Here is a 7345-nt window from a genome sequence, read left to right as displayed (position 1 = left end):
ATCATTCACTTATTTATTCACTCAGCAAATATTTATTGATTCTTTATCATGTCTTGGGCACTAGGGCTATAGTAGTGAAACAAACCAGGCTGAAAAATTCCTACTCTTATGGAGTTTATGTTCCAGTGCAAGGGTTGATGGACAATAAATAAGAAATGCTGGTAAATATATATATATATATCACCTGTAAGTACTAAGGAGAAAAATAAAGCAGGAATAGGGACAGAAGTTGCTGGAAAGGAAACTATAACTATAAATATAGCAGTCAGCTGACCTCGTTGAAGGCAAGTAATGTAACTTGCTGTATTCAGAGGGCAGGAGTGAGTTGGGAGGGAGGTGAACATTCCAGGCAGAAGAAACAGCAAAGGTAGGGGCCATGCAGAGGGAGAGTACACATTCAAGAAACAGCAAGGAAGGCAGTATGACTGCTGCAGACTGAGTCAAGGGGAAGCAATGGGTGATGTAGCCAAGAAGAAGGGAGGAAGGAGTATCAGGGAGGATCTGGAGGCCCTGGTGAAGACTTTGGCTCTTTCTGCAGGAGTCAGAATAGACTTCATCAAAGACATGACTTTGGAGCTAGATCTTCTATTTTTTAATAAAAAAACTTTATTGATGTTTGAATACAATTGTCTCCATTTTCCCACCACCACCTTCCCCAACTCTACCCGCCCCCACCTTTCACCCCCAATCCTACACCCCTTTGGCTTTGTCCATGGGTCCCTCATTCATGTTCATTTATGACCCTTTCCTTTCTTCCCACATTATTTCCCTCTCCCCTCTCCTTGGGTTACTCTCAGTTTGTTGTTAATTTCAGTGTCTCTGGTTATATTTCGCTTGCTTGTTTGTTTTGTTGATTAGGTTCCAATTATAGGTGAGATCATATGGTATTTGTCTTTCACCACCTGTCTTACTTCATTTAGCATAATGCTCCCCACTTCCATCCATGTTGTCATGAAGGGTAGGAGCTCCTTCTTTCTTTCTACTGTGTGGTATTCCATTGTGTAAATGTATCACAGTTTATTGACCCACACACTTACTGATGGGCACTTAGGCTGTTTCCAACACGTGGCTAGTGTACATTGTGCTGCTATGAACATTGGGGTGCATAGGTTCTTTTGAATTAGTGTTTCAGGATTCTTAGAGTATAATCCCAGCAGTGGAATTGCTGGGTCAAAAGACAATTCCATTTTTAGTTTTTGAGAAAATTCCATACTGTTTTCCACAGTGGCTGCACCAATTTACATTTCCACCAACAGTGCACTAGGGTTCCTTTTTCTCCCCAACCCAACAGCACTTGTTGTTTGTTGATTTGTTTATTATGGCCATTCTGAGCAGTGTGAAGTGGTATATTCATTGTGGTTTTAATATGCATCTCTCTGATGGCTAGTGATGCTGAGCATTTTTTCGTATGTCTCTGGGCCCTCTGTATGTCCTCCTTGAAGAAGTGTCTGTTCAGGTTCTTTCCCACTTTTTAATTAGATTGTTTGTCTTCCTGGTGTGGAGTTGTGTGAGTTCTTTATATATTTTGGAGATTAAACCCTTGTCTGAGATATCATTAGTGAATATATTTTCTCATATAGTTGGTTCCCTTTTCATTTTGCTAATGTTATCTTTAGCCATGTAGGACAGCTACATGCAAAAAAATGAAACTTGACCACCAACTTACACCATACAAAAAACTAAACTCAAGATGGATAAAGGACTTAAATATAAGTTGTGATACCATAAAAATCCCAGAGGAGAAGATAGGCAGGAAATTCTGATATTCCACCCAGAAATATTACACCAATATGTCTCCTAGAGCAAGGGACATAAAAGAAAGAATAAACAAATGGGACTTCATCAAAATGAAGCCAGATCCTAAAGGCTGAGTAGTGTTAAAATATTTGTCTGCATTCCCATAGAAGGGGGCATTGCCGGACCTACCATGTAATTTGTGAGATGGCATGTGCATGTACCAGGGTGTATTTCAGACTTGAAGGCTGAGTGGAGTTAGCATTTTCTCCCTGCCCCACCATTTGTCCTGTCCAGTCCCCCAGTGCACACCTGCTGCAAGCCCAGGAGTCAATAGCCCAGTCACATGATTGGAATTACTTTAACCACTAGCCAGGCAGGTGGGGGCTCTGCACAGATGCACAGGAATAAAAAAATTGAGTAATTTCTTCCCCTGTAAGTTATGATATTTGTTCATGCTTTCCAAAGAAGCATATGAAAATTACCAAGCTTAAGGCCCTAGTGAGTCAGGAAGAAATCAAATATTCCCAGAGCTCCTAGCAGGAAGGGGTCACCTCAGAACTACTGGGAGGCCTTGGGAAGGGGCCATTGTAGAATCCATACAGATGTGAGTTGGTCTTGAAGCTTAGGTGAGAAGTGGGTCCGTGAAAAGGAGGAGTGAGAGCACTGCAAATCTATGTGCCTGTGTGAAGGGCAGCAGGATATCTGGATATGCTCAGGGGTCAGGAAGAAGGTTTCCCAGGCTATGATGGGATGACTGTGTTGGGAAAGGGCTGGCAAAGAGTGGGGCAGATGTGGAGGCCCTGGCATGCCAAGCTGAGAAGTTCTGACTTTTCCTGAAGGTGATTCTCTACTTTGGATGGCAGGATTATAGCAGACAGAATTATTTGTTTTGTTTCATATATATATATATGAAACTATATATATATATATATATATATATATATATATATATATATATATGAAACTGTATATATATATATATCTTGCCAGATGTAAAATACAGGAGATCCAGTTAAATTTGGAGTTCAGATAAACAAAGGATCATTTTTCAGTATAGGTATGTAACATAAAATATTTGAAACATAGGTACAGGACAGCCAGGTAAATTTGAATTTCAGATAAATAATAGACAATTTTTTTTATTATAAGTGTGGCCTATGTAACATTTGAAACACACTAAAAAACATTGTTTATATGAAGTACACATTTAACTGAACATTGGGGGTTTTATTTGCGAGGTCTGGCACCCCTAGTAGTGGTGCTTAACAAATGCTGCTTTCTGATGCTGTGGACTCCAGGACAGAGCCCTCTCTCTGTTATATCAGCTGGCCTGAGCAGCTCTGCCCCGAGGGAGCTCATTTCCTAGTCACCCTTGGGTACCCGCCCAGGCCCAGCTCGCTGATGGCTCCAGTCTGTGTTACTTGTGACAACAGCCAGGCCCCCAGCTGCTTCCAGAAGGGTCAGCCGCAGTTCCTCAAATCTGACTCTGTGGTTGCGGTATGCAGGGTGGGCTGGTTTATAACCAGCTACCCTGAGCCAGTATTGATTATGCAGGCGGGCTGTTCATAAACCAAGCAGGTAGGCATGCTGAAATCAGATGCTGTCAGCAGGCTTTCCTTTCATGAGACGACTCTTCAAATATCCCTCTAACTCTGAGGCCTCAGAGGGAGAACTAGCAAGTTCTGTCCTTTCACTAATGCAATGCCTGGGGGAATCTGCATTACATTCTTTTTAAGTGCAAAGTTAAAAGGGTATAAAGTCACAATAGTCTTATGTCCTCTGGGACTCTTTCTCTTAAATGTGGGTCATCATTCAGTTTAAAAACCAGAAAACAAAATAGAAAAACGAATGGAATTTGCATTGAAAACCAAAAATGTGCTGAGCACTGTTGTAAACATTTTGTACATGTGATAGTGTTTTAGCCTTAAAAGAATTTTATAAGATTGGTATTACTCTCCCATTTTGCAGATACAAAAACAGAGACAAAAACCAAGGCTATTTACTCAGGAATATGCAGCCTACCAGGCTGTTCAAACCCAGATTAGCCTGACATGTGACACTACCACCCATTCACAGAGCTGGCTGTGCTGCAGATGTTGCTATTTGGCTGGCTAGCCTGTCCCTTAAAATTCCTATTTTATAAACATCCACTGTGTCTGGTAGCTCTCAAAAAGATCAGGTACCTCTCTCTGCTTAACTGTGTTGTAGAACCCCCCTCACTGTGCTGTAAAAAATACCCACCTTTCTGCATCCCTATTTATCCTTGAGGTCCTCAAGGTCAGCGGTCAGTGTCAGTCTTTTTTCAAGAAGTGTGTCCCTCTCTACCTATACAACCATAAATACTGCTTGGCACATTGTACATTAGCTCAGTAAATGCCTACTATTGAATACTATTATTTCTAATTCCCTTTCCCATTTGTTTAGGGAGCTTGAAGGATGCTGTCATGTGGGTATGTTTTATTGTTCTGCATTCTTAACTATTTTTTTCCACTGAGTTTTATATTTGCCTGTTTTCACTGAGCACTTCTCTGTTCACTAACAACAGTGATAGAAGTTTCTTTCATGATTAATTAACTGGGCAAGCATGGTTGCTAAAATGGCTATATTTGCAGAAGTCCAAGCCTATCTTTTCAACTGCTCTTCTCTGTGATTTGACGCAAGGATTTGGGGGAAGCAAACCCAATAGGAGGCTTAACTTCCTGGATTTAGGATTTTAAGGCCAATGTATGTTCAGTCACAGTGATATAGGGATTAAATACCAAAAGAAAAAGCTGGGAGAAGCCAATGAAAGAGGATGACAGATTGGTTTTGATCCTACCTTCTTATAAAAGCTTCTTAGAAAATGTCACCCTATTTTTGAAAAGAGCACATATTCCCACAGAATCTTCTAGGAAGTAGACAAGCAAATTTTCCCATGATTCTGCTTCCAGAAGGAAGTGTGAGTAAAAAGAGACATGTGTGAGCCCATGTGCACTCTGGCCCTCGGGGATGAAAGGTCTTGGAGCTGATAGTCAACACTTGAGCACAGGCCCTGGCTGAGAAGGCTGCCTGGACTGCAACTCCAGCCACCAGAAACTCAGGCACTAAGGAAGTCTATAAATGGAGATTATAGCATTTAAATGTTTTCGATCTCCGTGTTCTTCTGTAAGTGTTCTCCTTCAAGGGGTTTTATGACTAACAGTGATGACCCCGTCACATTTATTCATTTCACATTGACTGTTTTCATTATAGGTGTTACAGGTCCTATCTGGGCTGAAGATGACTGTGACAGAAATTGGGGCTTCTTCCTACTGACAAATTTTGGTCTGTTTTTCTTCTGCACAAGAAGACAGCCTGAACTGCACTAAATAACTGTCTTGAGAACAGGCCCTCAGTTGTTTGTCTATCTTCATCCTTTTATTGTACATATTTCAGAGATGTCAGTATTTTTTAAGTCTCCACCCTGGGAGAAGCTCAAGAAATAGTCTGTGTGAGTACTGGTGAGGTTAAGACAGCTTTATGCATATGGGCCTGGCTACTTATTGATCTCACAGAATAAGAAACCATTTGGAATACCCTGGTTGTGAGAAATGTAATCCTTGACCAGCCAATGCCATTTGTCTGCCTCCCATGTTGAGAAAAGCCCATTTAAAATTCCTCACCTGGGAGGAACTCCTTCAAAAGAATATTTCATGCAAATGTACATACTTGTGGGACTTGAATTGCAATTTGGATTAGAAAAATGAGCTTGCTATATCTGGGACTACATTTTGTTAGAGACCATTTTGAGAATGAGAATGTGGGTTATTCAAGGGTTTCTTGTGTACAATCTATCTTGGAGTAGGTTTTTGTGTATTTCCCAAATAGGGGTAGAGTTTGGATTGCTGATACTGTTGATTTAATGCTACATGTTGCTATGGAGGAAGCCCTAACAAAGTTCAGCATTTTAAAATAAAGTGTTAAAATATGCTGGGAGGAAATGGAGAACAGTTCTCAATTCCCACTGTGAGAATTTTATAGATAATTACTAGGAAAAAACCCCTCCAAAATTTAAAGTCAGAGATTTATATTTTGGCACATTTTGAATTTGGGAGAATGTCACACTTAACTCCAAAGGTCTGTCCCCCCGCCCAACCCCTTAAAAAGCCAGATTTTGTAAAATTCATTCTCTAGGGAATTTTAAAGAAACTTGAAGATTTTAAGTTTTGAATGGACCCCAGAGAGCCCTGAGCAGCCCACCACTGCTGCCCCAGAAGGAGCGCTGCCGCTGCATCTGGCCACCACCTTCACCACAACCAGAAGCAGCGAGGTGAGTCCCAGCAGCTGCCCCCACCCTCCGAACGGCCGCCACCCCAAACCCGGCATCACAGGCAGCTGCACAGGGAGCAGTGGCCCAGGGACCAGTGGTCTGGGTGTCCTCAATTTGGTGGCACCTGCTGGTGAGGACAAGAAGGCCATTGCAATGAAGATTTTGGGAACAATAAAATGGTTCAATGTAAGAAATGGATATGGTTTCATCAACTGGAATGAAACAAAGGAAGATGCATTTGTTCACCAGACTTCCATAAAGAATAATGACCCCAGGAAGTACCTCTGCAGATTGGTAGGTGGAGAGACTATGGAGTTTGATGTTGTTGAAGGAGAACAGGGTGTAGAGGCAGCAAATGTCACAAGCCCTGGTGGACCTAACAGTGCAAGGCAGTAAATATGCAGCAGACTGTAACCATTATAGACACTATCCATGTTGCTGGAGTCCTCCATGTAATTACCAGCAGAATTACCAGAATAGTGAGAGTGAAGAAAAGAATGAGGGATCAGAGAGTGCTCCCAAAGGCCAGGCCCAACAGCACCTGCCAGACCACAGATGACAGTTCCCACCTTAATACATGTGGAGACCTGTGGGCATCAACCACAGTATTGTAACCCTCCTGTGCAGTCAGAAGTGATAGAGGTGCTGACAACCGGTGTCCAGGAGAACAAGGTAGACCAATGAGGCATAATATGTATCTGGGCTACAGACCATGATTCCACAGGGGCGCATCTCACCAAAAACAGCTTAGAGAGGATGGCAATGAAGAAGATTAGGAAAATCAAGGAGATGAGACCCAAGGTCAGCAGCCACCTCAAGTCGGTACTGCTGTAAATTCAATTATAGACCAGCACAGATGCCCAGAAAACCCTAAACCCACAAGATGGCAAAGAGACAAAAGCAGTCAGTCCAGCAGCTGAGAATTTGTCAGCTCCTGAGGCTGAGCAAAGTGGGCCTGAGTAAATGCCAGCTTACCATCTCTACCATCATTTTGTTTAGTCATCCAGCAAGAAATGAATATGAAATTCCAGCAATAAAAAATGAACAAAAGATTGCAGCTGAACACCTTAAGTGCTTGCTTTTTGGCTATTGACCAGATAACTAGACCTATCTGCATTATCCATGCAGCATGGAGTATTTCCTTTTTTTTATTATTTTTATTATTTTATTATTTTTAGACATTTCATTTTGGTAATGACATACTTATTTTTGTCTTTTTTTGTTTTACATCTTTAAAGGTTTTTAAATTATTTCACATCTGATTAAGTAGAGACTTTTAAGAACCTCATTTTTAATTTGTAATAAAAGTTTATTATTGAG

General features: G+C 41.4%; 1 pseudogene; it reads left to right on the top strand.

Annotated features, from left to right (window-relative positions):
- Positions 1–3138: 3138 nt before the first annotated feature.
- On the top strand, positions 3139–6988 carry LOC123818677 (annotated as a pseudogene).
- The last annotated feature ends 357 nt before the right edge of the window (positions 6989–7345 follow it).

Source organism: Phyllostomus hastatus, unplaced genomic scaffold (assembly GCF_019186645.2).
Source record: "Phyllostomus hastatus isolate PE091 unplaced genomic scaffold, TTU_PhHast_1.1 phas_contig_29, whole genome shotgun sequence".
NCBI classification, from domain to species: Eukaryota; Metazoa; Chordata; class Mammalia; order Chiroptera; family Phyllostomidae; genus Phyllostomus; species Phyllostomus hastatus.
Note: the sequence above shows the minus strand (reverse complement) of the source record. Positions and strands in the feature narration are given on the sequence as shown.